At 53.4% G+C, this 15,940-nt stretch overlaps 1 long non-coding RNA gene across 2 annotated transcripts; it reads left to right on the forward strand.

Annotated features, from left to right (window-relative positions):
* Nucleotides 1-1,220: 1,220 nt before the first annotated feature.
* LOC127932676 (uncharacterized) lies at nt 1,221-2,295 on the forward strand. 2 transcript variants are annotated; one of them, XR_008146336.1, is made up of 3 exons: nt 1,221-1,298; nt 1,623-1,700; nt 2,102-2,295. It is a non-coding gene; the product is annotated as an uncharacterized LOC127932676 (long non-coding RNA). The 2 variants fall into 2 exon arrangements; XR_008146337.1 differs by lacking the exon at nt 1,221-1,298 and adding an exon at nt 1,320-1,376.
* Nucleotides 2,296-15,940: the final 13,645 nt, after the last annotated feature.

Here is a 15,940-nt window from a genome sequence, read left to right on the forward strand (position 1 = left end):
TTGTCCACATTCTGATTGTGCCCACATTGTCCGACAAGTGTAGACAATTAAAAGACGCATTGTGATCTGATCGTGATCAGATCTTACAAGTGTAAACAGTCAAAATCAGGACAAAGGATACATGTTAATGGCAGGTATAAACAGGGCAATTGAGTAGATTCCACACATCAAAACAACAAGGCAATAATAAAGCAACGTTGCATCGAACTGTAGGTACAATAATGGGAATTAAGTCAGTATTGGTGGTCTCTATCGGCAGGTAGTCTAGTGGTTAGAGTGGAGGGTCGGCAGGTAGCCTAGTGGTTAGAGTGGAGGGTCGGCAGGTAGCCTAGTGGTTAGAGTGGAGGGTCGGCAGGTAGTCTAGTGGTTAGAGTGGAGGGTCGGCAGGTAGTCTAGTGGTTAGAGTGGAGGGTCGGCAGGTAGCCTAGTGGTTAGAGTGGAGGGTAGCCTAGTGGTTAGAGTGGGGTCGGCAGGTAGTCTAGTGGTTAGAGTGGAGGGTCGGCAGGTAGCCTAGTGGTTAGAGTGGAGGGTCGGCAGGTAGCCTAGTGGTTAGAGTGGAGGGTCGGCAGGTAGCCTAGTGGTTAGAGTGGAGGGTCGGCAGGTAGCCTAGTGGTTAGAGTGGAGGGTCGGCAGGTAGCCTAGTGGTTAGAGTGGAGGGTCGGCAGGTAGTCTAGTGGTTAGAGTGGAGGGTCGGCAGGTAGCCTAGTGGTTAGAGTGGAGGGTCGGCAGGTAGTCTAGTGGTTAGAGTGGAGGGTCGGCAGGTAGTCTAGTGGTTAGAGTGGAGGGTCGGCAGGTAGCCTAGTGGTTAGAGTGGAGGGTCGGCAGGTAGCCTAGTGGTTAGAGTGGAGGGTCGGCAGGTAGCCTAGTGGTTAGAGTGGAGGGTCGGCAGGTAGCCTAGTGGTTAGAGTGGAGGGTCGGCCGGTAGCCTAGTGGTTAGAGTGGAGGGTCGGCAGGTAGTCTATTGGTTAGAGCGTTGGGTCAGTAACCAGCAGGTAGCCTAGTGGTTAGAGAGTTGGGCCAGTAACCAGCAGGTAGCCTAGTGGTTAGAGCGTTATGCCAGTAACCAGCAGGTAACCTAGTGGTTAGAGTGTTGTGCCAGTAACCAGCAGGGAGCCTAGTGGTTAGAGCATTGGGCCAGTAACCAGCAGGTAACCTAGTGGTTAGAGTGTTCCAGTAACCAGCAGGTAGCCTAGTGGTTAGAGTGTTCCAGTAACCAGCAGGTAGCCTAGTGGGTAGAGCGTTGGGCCAGTAACCAGCAGGTAGCCTAGTGGTTAGAGCGTTGGGCCAGTAACCAGCAGGTAGCCTAGTGGTTAGAGCGTTGGACTAGTAACCAGCAGGTAACCTAGTGGTTAGAGCGTTGGGCCAGTAACCAGCAGGTAGCCTAGTGGTTTGGGCCAGTAACCAGCAGGTTGTGGTCAGAGTGTTGGGCAGTAACCAGCAGGTAGCCTAGTGGCTAGAGTGTTGGGCCAGTAACCAGCAGGTAGCCTAGTGGTTAGAGCGTTGGGCCACTAGTAACCAGCAGGTAGCCTAGTGGTTAGAGCGTTGGACTAGTAACCAGCAGGTAGCCTAGTGGTTAGTTGGAGTAACCAGCAGGTAGCCAGAGCGTAACCAGTAACCAGCAGGTAGCCTAGTGGTTAGAGCGTTGGGCCAGTAACCAGCAGGTAGCCTAGTGGTTAGAGCGTTGGGCCAGTAACCAGCAGGTAGAGTGGTTAGAGCGTTGGACTAGTAACCAGCAGGTAGCCTAGTGGTTAGAGTGTTGGGCCAGTAACCAGCAGGTAGCCTAGTGGTCAGAGCGTTGGGCCAGTAACCAGCAGGTAGCCTAGTGGTCAGAGCGTTGGGCCAGTAACCAGCAGGTAGCCTAGTGGTCAGAGTGTTGGGACAGTAACCAGCAGCTAGCCTAGTCAGGCGTTGGGCCAGAGTAGCCTAGTGGCTAGAGCATTTGGGCCAGTAACCCTAGTGGTTAGAGCAGGTAGCCAGTAGGTAGCCTCTAGTGGTCAGAGCGTTGGGCCAGTAACCAGCAGGTAGCCTAGTGGTTAGAGTGTTGGCAGCCAGTAACCAGCAGGTAGCCTAGTGGTTAGAGTGTTGGGCCAGTAACCAGCAGGTAGCCTAGTGGTTAGAGCGTTGGGCCAGTAACCAGCAGGTAGCCTAGTGGTTAGAGCGTTGGGCCAGTAACCAGCAGGTAGCCTAGTGGTTAGAGTGTTGGGCCAGTAACCAGCAGGTAGCCTAGTGGTTAGAGCGTTGGGCCAGTAACCAGCAGGTAGCCTAGTGGTCAGAGTGTTGGGCCAGTAACCAGCAGGTAGCCTAGTGGTCAGAGCGTTGGGCCAGTAACCAGCAGGTAGCCTAGTGGTCAGAGTGTTGGGCCAGTAACCAGCAGGTAGCCTAGTGGTCAGAGCGTTGGGCCAGTAACCAGCAGGTAGCCTAGTGGTTAGAGTGTTGGGCCAGTAACCAGCAGGTAGCCTAGTGGTCAGAGTGTTGGGCCAGTAACCAGCAGGTAGCCTAGTGGTTAGAGTGTTGGGCCAGTAACCAGCAGGTAGCCTAGTGGTCAGAGTGTTGGGCCAGTAACCAGCAGGTAGCCTAGTGGTCAGAGTGTTAGGGCAGTAACCAGCAGGTAGCCTAGTGGTCAGAGGTTGGGCCAGTAACCAGCAGGTAGCCTAGTGGTCAGAGTGTAGGGCCAGTAACCAGCAGGTAGCCTAGTGGTCAGAGTGTTGGGCCAGTAACCAGCAGGTAGCCTAGTGGTCAGAGTAGCCCTAGTGGTGGTTAGAGCGTTGGGCCAGTAACCAGCAGGTAGCCTAGTGGTTAGAGCGTTGGGCCAGTAACCAGCAGGTAGCCTAGTGGTTAGAGTGTTGGGCCAGTAACCAGCAGGTAGCCTAGTGGTTAGAGTGTTGGGCCAGTAACCAGCAGGTAGCCTAGTGGTCAGAGTGTTGGGCCAGTAACCAGCAGGTAGCCTAGTGGTCAGAGTGTTGGGCCAGTAACCAGCAGGTAGCCTAGTGGTCAGAGTGTTGGGCCAGTAACCAGCAGGTAGCCTAGTGGTCAGAGTGTTGGGCCAGTAACCAGCAGGTAGCCTAGTGGTCAGAGTGTAGGGCCAGTAACCAGCAGGTAGCCTAGTGGTCAGAGTGTTGGGCCAGTAACCAGCAGGTAGCCTAGTGGTCAGAGTGTTGGGCCAGTAACCAGCAGGTAGTCTAGTGGTTAGAGCGTTGGGCCAGTAACCAGCAGGTAGCCTAGTGGTCAGAGTGTAGGGCCAGTAACCAGCAGGTAGCCTAGTGGTCAGAGTGTTGGGCCAGTAACCAGCAGGTAGCCTAGTGGTCAGAGTGTTGGGCCAGTAACCAGCAGGTAGCCTAGTGGTCAGAGTGTTGGGCCAGTAACCAGCAGGTAGCCTAGTGGTCAGAGTGTAGGGCCAGTAACCAGCAGGTAGCCTAGTGGTCAGAGTGTTGGGCCAGTAACCAGCAGGTAGCCTCGTGGTTAGAGTGTAGGGTCAGTAACCAGCAGGTAGCCTAGTGGTTAGAGTGTTGGGCCAGTAACCAGCAGGTAGCCTCGTGGTCAGAGCGTTGGGCCAGTAACCAGCAGGTAGCCTAGTGGTCAGAGCGTTGGGCCAGTAACCAGCAGGTAGCCTCGTGGTCAGAGCGTTGGACCAGTAACCAGCAGGTAGCCTAGTGGTTAGAGTGTAGGGCCAGTAACCAGCAGGTAGCCTAGTGGTCAGAGCGTTGGGCCAGTAACCAGCAGGTAGCCTAGTGGTTAGAGTGTTGGGCCAGTAACCAGCAGGTAGCCTAGTGGTCAGAGTGTTGGGCCAGTAACCAGCAGGTAGCCTAGTGGTCAGAGCGTTGGGCCAGTAACCAGCAGGTAGCCTAGTGGTCAGAGCATTGGGCCAGTAACCAGCAGGTAGCCTAGTGGTCAGAGCGTTGGGCCAGTAACCAGCAGGTAGCCTAGTGGTTAGAGTGTTGGGCCAGTAACCAGCAGGTAGCCTAGTGGTTAGAGTGTTGGGCCAGTAACCAGCAGGTAGCCTTGTGGTCAGAGTGTTGGGCCAGTAACCAGCAGGTAGCCTAGTGGTTAGAGTGTTGGGCCAGTAACCAGCAGGTAGCCTAGTGGTTAGTGTTGGGCCAGTAACCAGCAGGTAGCCTAGTGGTTAGAGTGTTGGGCCAGTAACCAGCAGGTAGCCTAGTGGTCAGAGTGTTGGGCCAGTAACCAGCAGGTAGCCTAGTGGTTAGAGTGTTGGGCCAGTAACCAGCAGGTAGCCTAGTGGTCAGAGTGTTGGGCCAGTAACCAGCAGGTAGCCTAGTGGTTAGAGTGTTGGGCCAGTAACCAGCAGGTAGCCTAGTGGTTAGAGTGTTGGGCCAGTAACCAGCAGGTAGCCTAGTGGTTAGAGTGTTGGGCCAGTAACCAGCAGGTAGCCTAGTGGTCAGAGCGTTGGGCCAGTAACCAGCAGGTAGCCTAGTGGTTAGAGTGTTGGGCCAGTAACCAGCAGGTAGCCTAGTGGTCAGAGCGTTGGGCCAGTAACCAGCAGGTAGCCTAGTGGTTAGAGTGTTGGGCCAGTAACCAGCAGGTAGCCTAGTGGTTAGAGTGTTGGGCCAGTAACCAGCAGGTAGCCTAGTGGTCAGAGTGTTGGGCCAGTAACCAGCAGGTAGCCTAGTGGTCAGAGCGTTGGGCCAGTAACCAGCAGGTAGCCTAGTGGTTAGAGTGTTGGGCCAGTAACCAGCAGGTAGCCTAGTGGTCAGAGCGTTGGGCCAGTAACCAGCAGGTAGCCTAGTGGTTAGTGTTGGGCCAGTAACCAGCAGGTAGCCTAGTGGTCAGAGCGTTGGGCCAGTAACCAGCAGGTAGCCTAGTGGTCAGAGCGTTGGGCCAGTAACCAGCAGGTAGCCTAGTGGTCAGAGCGTTGGGCCAGTAACCAGCAGGTAGCCTAGTGGTCAGAGTGTAGGGCCAGTAACCAGCAGGTAGCCTAGTGGTCAGAGTGTAGGGCCAGTAACCAGCAGGTAGCCTAGTGGTCAGAGTGTAGGGCCAGTAACCAGCAGGTAGCCTAGTGGTCAGAGTGTTGGGCCAGTAACCAGCAGGTAGCCTAGTGGTCAGAGTGTAGGGCCAGTAACCAGCAGGTAGCCTAGTGGTCAGAGTGTAGGGCCAGTAACCAGCAGGTAGCCTAGTGGTCAGAGTGTAGGGCCAGTAACCAGCAGGTAGCCTAGTGGTCAGAGTGTAGGGCCAGTAACCAGCAGGTAGCCTAGTGGTCAGAGTGTAGGGCCAGTAACCAGCAGGTAGCCTAGTGGTCAGAGTGTAGGGCCAGTAACCAGCAGGTAGCCTAGTGGTTAGAGTGTTGGGCCAGTAACCAGCAGGTAGCCTAGTGGTCAGAGTGTTGGGCCAGTAACCAGCAGGTAGCCTAGTGGTTAGAGTGTTGGGCCAGTAACCAGCAGGTAGCCTAGTGGTCAGAGTGTAGGGCCAGTAACCAGCAGGTAGCCTAGTGGTCAGAGTGTTGGGCCAGTAACCAGCAGGTAGCCTAGTGGTCAGAGTGTTGGGCCAGTAACCAGCAGGTAGCCTAGTGGTTAGAGTGTTGGGCCAGTAACCAGCAGGTAGCCTAGTGGTCAGAGTGTAACCAACCAGCAGGTAGCCTAGTGGTCAGAGTGTAGGGCCAGTAACCAGCAGGTAGCCTAGTGGTTAGAGTGTTGGGCCAGTAACCAGCAGGTAGCCTAGTGGTCAGAGCGTTGGGCCAGTAACCAGCAGGTAGCCTAGTGGTCAGAGTGTAGGGCCAGTAACCAGCAGGTAGCCTAGTGGTCAGAGTGTAGGGCCAGTAACCAGCAGGTAGCCTAGTGGTCAGAGTGTAGGGCCAGTAACCAGCAGGTAGCCTAGTGGTTAGAGTGTTGGGCCAGTAACCAGCAGGTAGCCTAGTGGTTAGAGTGTAGGGCCAGTAACCAGCAGGTAGCCTAGTGGTCAGAGTGTAGGGCCAGTAACCAGCAGGTAGCCTAGTGGTCAGAGTGTAGGGCCAGTAACCAGCAGGTAGCCTAGTGGTTAGAGCGTTGGGCCAGTAACCAGCAGGTAGCCTAGTGGTCAGAGTGTAGGGCCAGTAACCAGCAGGTAGCCTAGTGGTCAGAGTGTAGGGCCAGTAACCAGCAGGTAGCCTAGTGGTCAGAGTGTTGGGCCAGTAACCAGCAGGTAGCCTAGTGGTTAGAGTGTAGGGCCAGTAACCAGCAGGTAGCCTAGTGGTTAGAGTGTAGGGCCAGTAACCAGCAGGTAGCCTAGTGGTCAGAGCGTTGGGCCAGTAACCAGCAGGTAGCCTAGTGGTCAGAGCGTTGGGCCAGTAACCAGCAGGTAGCCTAGTGGTCAGAGTGTAGGGCCAGTAACCAGCAGGTAGCCTAGTGGTCAGAGCGTTGGGCCAGTAACCAGCAGGTAGCCTAGTGGTCAGAGCGTTGGGCCAGTAACCAGCAGGTAGCCTAGTGGTTAGAGTGTAGGGCCAGTAACCAGCAGGTAGCCTAGTGGTTAGAGTGTAGGGCCAGTAACCAGCAGGTAGCCTAGTGGTCAGAGCGTTGGGCCAGTAACCAGCAGGTAGCCTAGTGGTTAGAGTGTAGGGCCAGTAACCAGCAGGTAGCCTAGTGGTTAGAGTGTAGGGCCAGTAACCAGCAGGTAGCCTAGTGGTCAGAGCGTTGGGCCAGCAGGTAGCCTAGTGGTCAGAGCGTTGGGCCAGTAACCAGCAGGTAGCCTAGTGGTCAGAGTGTAGGGCCAGTAACCAGCAGGTAGCCTAGTGGTCAGAGCGTTGGGCCAGTAACCAGCAGGTAGCCTAGTGGTCAGAGCGTTGGGCCAGTAACCAGCAGGTAGCCTAGTGGTTAGAGTGTAGGGCCAGTAACCAGCAGGTAGCCTAGTGGTTAGAGTGTAGGGCCAGTAACCAGCAGGTAGCCTAGTGGTCAGAGCGTTGGGCCAGTAACCAGCAGGTAGCCTAGTGGTTAGAGTGTAGGGCCAGTAACCAGCAGGTAGCCTAGTGGTTAGAGTGTAGGGCCAGTAACCAGCAGGTAGCCTAGTGGTCAGAGCGTTGGGCCAGTAACCAGCAGGTAGCCTAGTGGTCAGAGCGTTGGGCCAGTAACCAGCAGGTAGCCTAGTGGTCAGAGTGTAGGGCCAGTAACCAGCAGGTAGCCTAGTGGTCAGAGCGTTGGGCCAGTAACCAGCAGGTAGCCTAGTGGTCAGAGCGTTGGGCCAGTAACCAGCAGGTAGCCTAGTGGTCAGAGCGTTGGGCCAGTAACCAGCAGGTAGCCTCGTGGTCAGAGCGTTGGGCCAGTAACCAGCAGGTAGCCTCGTGGTCAGAGCGTTGGGCCAGTAACCAGCAGGTAGCCTCGTGGTCAGAGCGTTGGGCCAGTAACCAGCAGGTAGCCTAGTGGTCAGAGTGTAGGGCCAGTAACCAGCAGGTAGCCTAGTGGTCAGAGCGTTGGGCCAGTAACCAGCAGGTAGCCTAGTGGTCAGAGCGTTGGGCCAGTAACCAGCAGGTAGCCTAGTGGTTAGAGTGTAGGGCCAGTAACCAGCAGGTAGCCTAGTGGTTAGAGTGTAGGGCCAGTAACCAGCAGGTAGCCTAGTGGTCAGAGCGTTGGGCCAGTAACCAGCAGGTAGCCTAGTGGTTAGAGTGTAGGGCCAGTAACCAGCAGGTAGCCTAGTGGTTAGAGTGTAGGGCCAGTAACCAGCAGGTAGCCTAGTGGTCAGAGCGTTGGGCCAGTAACCAGCAGGTAGCCTAGTGGTCAGAGCGTTGGGCCAGTAACCAGCAGGTAGCCTAGTGGTCAGAGTGTAGGGCCAGTAACCAGCAGGTAGCCTAGTGGTCAGAGCGTTGGGCCAGTAACCAGCAGGTAGCCTAGTGGTCAGAGCGTTGGGCCAGTAACCAGCAGGTAGCCTCGTGGTCAGAGCGTTGGGCCAGTAACCAGCAGGTAGCCTCGTGGTCAGAGCGTTGGGCCAGTAACCAGCAGGTAGCCTCGTGGTCAGAGCGTTGGGCCAGTAACCAGCAGGTAGCCTAGTGGTCAGAGCGTTGGGCCAGTAACCAGCAGGTAGCCTAGTGGTTAGAGTGTAGGGCCAGTAACCAGCAGGTAGCCTCGTGGTCAGAGCGTTGGGCCAGTAACCAGCAGGTAGCCTCGTGGTCAGAGCGTTGGGCCAGTAACCAGCAGGTAGCCTCGTGGTCAGAGCGTTGGGCCAGTAACCAGCAGGTAGCCTAGTGGTCAGAGTGTTGGGCCAGTAACCAGCAGGTAGCCTAGTGGTCAGAGCGTTGGGCCAGTAACCAGCAGGTAGCCTCGTGGTCAGAGCGTTGGGCCAGTAACCAGCAGGTAGCCTCGTGGTCAGAGCGTTGGGCCAGTAACCAGCAGGTAGCCTCGTGGTCAGAGCGTTGGGCCAGTAACCAGCAGGTAGCCTAGTGGTCAGAGCGTTGGGCCAGTAACCAGCAGGTAGCCTAGTGGTCAGAGTGTAGGGCCAGTAACCAGCAGGTAGCCTAGTGGTCAGAGCGTTGGGCCAGTAACCAGCAGGTAGCCTAGTGGTCAGAGCGTTGGGCCAGTAACCAGCAGGTAGCCTAGTGGTTAGAGTGTAGGGCCAGTAACCAGCAGGTAGCCTAGTGGTTAGAGTGTAGGGCCAGTAACCTGCAGGTAGCCTAGTGGTCAGAGCGTTGGGCCAGTAACCAGCAGGTAGCCTAGTGGTTAGAGTGTAGGGCCAGTAACCAGCAGGTAGCCTAGTGGTTAGAGTGTAGGGCCAGTAACCAGCAGGTAGCCTAGTGGTCAGAGCGTTGGGCCAGTAACCAGCAGGTAGCCTAGTGGTCAGAGCGTTGGGCCAGTAACCAGCAGGTAGCCTAGTGGTCAGAGTGTAGGGCCAGTAACCAGCAGGTAGCCTAGTGGTCAGAGCGTTGGGCCAGTAACCAGCAGGTAGCCTAGTGGTCAGAGCGTTGGGCCAGTAACCAGCAGGTAGCCTAGTGGTCAGAGCGTTGGGCCAGTAACCAGCAGGTAGCCTCGTGGTCAGAGCGTTGGGCCAGTAACCAGCAGGTAGCCTCGTGGTCAGAGCGTTGGGCCAGTAACCAGCAGGTAGCCTCGTGGTCAGAGCGTTGGGCCAGTAACCAGCAGGTAGCCTAGTGGTCAGAGTGTAGGGCCAGTAACCAGCAGGTAGCCTAGTGGTCAGAGCGTTGGGCCAGTAACCAGCAGGTAGCCTAGTGGTCAGAGCGTTGGGCCAGTAACCAGCAGGTAGCCTAGTGGTTAGAGTGTAGGGCCAGTAACCAGCAGGTAGCCTAGTGGTTAGAGTGTAGGGCCAGTAACCAGCAGGTAGCCTAGTGGTTAGAGCGTTGGGCCAGTAACCAGCAGGTAGCCTAGTGGTTAGAGTGTAGGGCCAGTAACCAGCAGGTAGCCTAGTGGTTAGAGTGTAGGGCCAGTAACCAGCAGGTAGCCTAGTGGTCAGAGCGTTGGGCCAGTAACCAGCAGGTAGCCTAGTGGTCAGAGCGTTGGGCCAGTAACCAGCAGGTAGCCTAGTGGTCAGAGTGTAGGGCCAGTAACCAGCAGGTAGCCTAGTGGTCAGAGCGTTGGGCCAGTAACCAGCAGGTAGCCTAGTGGTCAGAGCGTTGGGCCAGTAACCAGCAGGTAGCCTCGTGGTCAGAGCGTTGGGCCAGTAACCAGCAGGTAGCCTCGTGGTCAGAGCGTTGGGCCAGTAACCAGCAGGTAGCCTCGTGGTCAGAGCGTTGGGCCAGTAACCAGCAGGTAGCCTAGTGGTCAGAGCGTTGGGCCAGTAACCAGCAGGTAGCCTAGTGGTTAGAGTGTAGGGCCAGTAACCAGCAGGTAGCCTCGTGGTCAGAGCGTTGGGCCAGTAACCAGCAGGTAGCCTCGTGGTCAGAGCGTTGGGCCAGTAACCAGCAGGTAGCCTCGTGGTCAGAGCGTTGGGCCAGTAACCAGCAGGTAGCCTAGTGGTCAGAGTGTTGGGCCAGTAACCAGCAGGTAGCCTAGTGGTCAGAGCGTTGGGCCAGTAACCAGCAGGTAGCCTCGTGGTCAGAGCGTTGGGCCAGTAACCAGCAGGTAGCCTCGTGGTCAGAGCGTTGGGCCAGTAACCAGCAGGTAGCCTCGTGGTCAGAGCGTTGGGCCAGTAACCAGCAGGTAGCCTAGTGGTCAGAGCGTTGGGCCAGTAACCAGCAGGTAGCCTAGTGGTTAGAGTGTAGGGCCAGTAACCAGCAGGTAGCCTCGTGGTCAGAGCGTTGGGCCAGTAACCAGCAGGTAGCCTCGTGGTCAGAGCGTTGGGCCAGTAACCAGCAGGTAGCCTCGTGGTCAGAGCGTTGGGCCAGTAACCAGCAGGTAGCCTAGTGGTCAGAGCGTTGGGCCAGTAACCAGCAGGTAGCCTAGTGGTCAGAGTGTTGGGCCAGTAACCAGCAGGTAGCCTAGTGGTCAGAGTGTTGGGCCAGTAACCAGCAGGTAGCCTTGTGGTCAGAGCGTTGGGCCAGTAACCAGCAGGTAGCCTAGTGGTCAGAGTGTAGGGCCAGTAACCAGCAGGTAGCCTAGTGGTCAGAGCGTTGGGCCAGTAACCAGCAGGTAGCCTAGTGGTTAGAGTGTTGGGCCAGTAACCAGCAGGTAGCCTCGTGGTCAGAGCGTTGGGCCAGTAACCAGCAGGTAGCCTCGTGGTCAGAGCGTTGGGCCAGTAACCAGCAGGTAGCCTAGTGGTTAGAGTGTTGGGCCAGTAACTGAAAGGTTGTTGGATTGAATCCCCGAGCTGAGAAGCTAAAAAAAAATCTGTTGTTCTGCCCCTGAACAAGGCAGTTAAACCCACAATTTCCTAGGCCGTCATTGTGAATAAGAATGTGTTCTTAACTGATTTGCCTAGTTAAATAAACATGTTAAATCTAAAACTGCATTGTCGTTTTAAGGGCTTGTAAATCAGCAATCTAAGGTCTATTCTGCTGTATTCATCTTACGTAAAAAAACACTTTAGTTGGATTATGTTTGTGTTAAATGTAGCAAACCAGTTTTAAAACTTCACCAGAAAAAAAACCAACCCCAGAGTGAAGTTGACACTTTCTTCTCCGGTGGGGAATCAATTGGCTCTCTGGGTAAAATGACCCAACGTTCGATTTCCTGGGTAACACTGCCACCTAGTGTCACAAACAGACGTGTGTAAAAGGCAAGCAGTCCGCGGTCTTCCCGCTCATACCACTCCCACTCTCGTTACATTAGAATAGACGGGAGGAGATAAGACTAGTTTTGATTCTGTGAGATTAATGAACAAACCTTGCTCTATTTTTTTTTAACTCTTAGGCCTTTAACAACAATTAAAACATTAACTATCCTATCAAGTGCAAAAAAAAAAAAGACATAAAAATATATTTTTATAACAAGAGCAATAAAACGTTTAATTTCATTTTCATACGTGTTGAAACAGGGAAAACAAAATGGGAGGTTGAGAAAGTAAACACATTCGACTGATGCAGTCATATAGACCACTACCCCTCCTCACTGTGATGCAGTCATATAGACCACTACCCCTCCTCACTGTGATACAGTCATATAGACCACTACCCCTCCTCACTGTGATACAGTCATATAGACCACTACCCCTCCTCACTGTGATACAGTCATATAGACCACTACCCCTCCTCACTGTGATACAGTCATATAGACCACTACCCCTCCTCACTGTGATGCAGTCATATAGACCACTACCCCTCCTCACTGTGATGCAGTCATATAGACCACTACCCCTCCTCACTGTGATGCAGTCATATAGACCACTACCCCTCCTCACTGTGATACAGTCATATAGACCACTACCCCTCCTCACTGTGATGCAGTCATATAGACCACTACCCCTCCTCACTGTGATACAGTCATATAGACCACTACCCCTCCTCACTGTGATACAGTCATATAGACCACTACCCCTCCTCACTGTGATGCAGTCATATAGACCACTACCCCTCCTCACTGTGATGCAGTCATATAGACCACTACCCCTCCTCACTGTGATGCAGTCATATAGACCACTACCCCTCCTCACTGTGATACAGTCATATAGACCACTACCCCTCCTCACTGTGATACAGTCATATAGACCACTACCCCTCCTCACTGTGATACAGTCATATAGACCACTACCCCTCCTCACTGTGATGCAGTCATATAGACCACTACCCCTCCTCACTGTGATACAGTCATATAGACCACTACCCCTCCTCACTGTGATGCAGTCATATAGACCACTACCCCTCCTCACTGTGATACAGTCATATAGACCACTACCCCTCCTCACTGTGATACAGTCATATAGACCACTACCCCTCCTCACTGTGATGCAGTCATATAGACCACTACCCCTCCTCACTGTGATGCAGTCATATAGACCACTACCCCTCCTCACTGTGATACAGTCATATAGACCACTACCCCTCCTCACTGTGATACAGTCATATAGACCACTACCCCTCCTCACTGTGATGCAGTCATATAGACCACTACCCCTCCTCACTGTGATACAGTCATATAGACCACTACCCCTCCTCACTGTGATACAGTCATATAGACCACTACCCCTCCTCACTGTGATGCAGTCACTACCCCTCCTCACTGTGATGCAGTCATATAGACCACTACCCCTCCTCACTGTGATGCAGTCATATAGACCACTACCCCTCCTCACTGTGATACAGTCATATAGACCACTACCCCTCCTCACTGTGATGCAGTCATATAGACCACTACCCCTCCTCACTGTGATGCAGTCATATAGACCACTACCCCTCCTCACTGTGATACAGTCATATAGACCACTACCCCTCCTCACTGTGATACAGTCATATAGACCACTACCCCTCCTCACTGTGATACAGTCATATAGACCACTACCCCTCCTCACTGTGATGCAGTCATATAGACCACTACCCCTCCTCACTGTGATGCAGTCATATAGACCACTACCCCTCCTCACTGTGATGCAGTCATATAGACCACTACCCCTCCTCACTGTGATGCAGTCATATAGACCACTACCCCTCCTCACTGTGATGAGTCCCACTACCCCTCCTCACTGTGATGCAGTCATATAGACCACTACCCCTCCTCACTGTGATGCAGTCATATAGACCACTACCCCTCCTCACTGTGATACAGTCATATAGACCACTACCCCTCCTCACTGTGATGCAGTCATATAGACCACTACCCCTCCTCACTGTGATACAGACCACTACCCCTCCTCACTGTGATAGTCATATAGACCACTACCCCTCCTCACTGTGATGCAGTCATATAGACCACTACCCCTCCTCACTGTGATGCAGTCATATAGACCACTACCCCTCCTCACTGTGATGCAGTCATATAGACCACTACCCCTCCTCACTGTGATGCAGTCATATAGACCACTACCCCTCCTCACTGTGATGCAGTCATATAGACCACTACCCCTCCTCACTGTGATGCAGTCATATAGACCACTACCCCTCCTCACTGTGATGCAGTCATATAGACCACTACCCCTCCTCACTGTGATGCAGTCATATAGACCACTACCCCTCCTCACTGTGATGCAGTCATATAGACCACTACCCCTCCTCACTGTGATACAGTCATATAGACCACTACCCCTCCTCACTGTGATGCAGTCATATAGACCACTACCCCTCCTCACTGTGATACAGTCATATAGACCACTACCCCTCCTCACTGTGATACAGTCATATAGACCACTACCCCTCCTCACTGTGATACAGTCATATAGACCACTACCCCTCCTCACTGTGATACAGTCATATAGACCACTACCCCTCCTCACTGTGATGCAGTCACTGTGATGCAGTCATATAGACCACTACCCCTCCTCACTGTGATACAGTCATATAGCACTACCCCTCCTCACTGTGATAGTCATATAGACCACTACCCCTCCTCACTGTGATGCAGTCATATAGACCACTACCCCTCCTCACTGTGATAGTCATATAGACCACTACCCCTCCTCACTGTGATGCAGTCATATAGACCACTACCCTCCTCACTGTGATGCAGTCATATAGACCACTACCCCTCCTCACTGTGATACAGTCATATAGACCACTACCCCTCCTCACTGTGATGCAGTCATATAGACCACTACCCCTCCTCACTGTGATGCAGTCATATAGACCACTACCCCTCCTCACTGTGATGCAGTCATATAGACCACTACCCCTCCTCACTGTGATACAGTCATATAGACCACTACCCCTCCTCACTGTGATGCAGTCATATAGACCACTACCCCTCCTCACTGTGATGCAGTCATATAGACCACTACCCCTCCTCACTGTGATGCAGTCATATAGACCACTACCCCTCCTCACTGTGATACAGTCATATAGACCACTACCCCTCCTCACTGTGATGCAGTCATATAGACCACTACCCCTCCTCACTGTGATACAGTCATATAGACCACTACCCCTCCTCACTGTGATGCAGTCATATAGACCACTACCCCTCCTCACTGTGATGCAGTCATATAGACCACTACCCCTCCTCACTGTGATACAGTCATATAGACCACTACCCCTCCTCACTGTGATGCAGTCATATAGACCACTACCCCTCCTCACTGTGATACAGTCATATAGACCACTACCCCTCCTCACTGTGATGCAGTCATATAGACCACTACCCCTCCTCACTGTGATGCAGTCATATAGACCAGTGATGCAGTCATAGACCACTACCCCTCCTCACTGTGATGCAGTCATATAGACCACTACCCCTCCTCACTGTGATACAGTCATATAGACCACTACCCCTCCTCACTGTGATGCAGTCATATAGACCACTACCCCTCCTCACTGTGATACAGTCATATAGACCACTACCCCTCCTCACTGTGATACAGTCATATAGACCACTACCCCTCCTCACTGTGATGCAGTCATATAGACCACTAGTCCCCTCCTCACTGTGATGCAGTCATATAGACCACTACCCCTCCTCACTGTGATGCAGTCATATAGACCACTACCCCTCCTCACTGTGATACAGTCATATAGACCACTACCCCTCCTCACTGTGATGCAGTCATATAGACCACTACCCCTCCTCACTGTGATGCAGTCATATAGACCACTACCCCTCCTCACTGTGATGCAGTCATATAGACCACTACCCCTCCTCACTGTGATGCAGTCATATAGACCACTACCCCTCCTCACTGTGATGCAGTCATATAGACCACTACCCTCCTCACTGTGATGCAGTCATATAGACCACTACCCCTCCTCACTGTGATACAGTCATATAGACCACTACCCCTCCTCACTGTGATGCAGTCATATAGACCACTACCCCTCCTCACTGTGATGCAGTCATATAGACCACTACCCCTCCTCACTGTGATACAGTCATATAGACCACTACCCCTCCTCACTGTGATGCAGTCATATAGACCACTACCCCTCCTCACTGTGATACAGTCATATAGACCACTACCCTCCTCACTGTGATGCAGTCATATAGACCACTACCCCTCCTCACTGTGATACAGTCATATAGACCACTACCCCTCCTCACTGTGATGCAGTCATATAGACCACTACCCTCCTCACTGTGATGCAGTCATATAGACCACTACCCCTCCTCACTGTGATGCAGTCATATAGACCACTACCCCTCCTCACTGTGATGCAGTCATATAGACCACTACCCCTCCTCACTGTGATGCAGTCATATAGACCACTACCCCTCCTCACTGTGATGCAGTCATATAGACCACTACCCCTCCTCACTGTGATGCAGTCATATAGACCACTACCCCTCCTCACTGTGATGCAGTCATATAGACCACTACCCCTCCTCACTGTGATGCAGTCATATAGACCACTACCCCTCCTCACTGTGATGCAGTCATATAGACCACTACCCCTCCTCACTGTGATGCAGTCATATAGACCACTACCCCTCCTCACTGTGATACAGTCATATAGACCACTACCCCTCCTCACTGTGATGCAGTCATATAGACCACTACCCCTCCT

The sequence above is a fragment of the Oncorhynchus keta genome, chromosome 10 (assembly GCF_023373465.1).
Source record: "Oncorhynchus keta strain PuntledgeMale-10-30-2019 chromosome 10, Oket_V2, whole genome shotgun sequence".
NCBI classification, from domain to species: domain Eukaryota; kingdom Metazoa; phylum Chordata; class Actinopteri; order Salmoniformes; family Salmonidae; genus Oncorhynchus; species Oncorhynchus keta.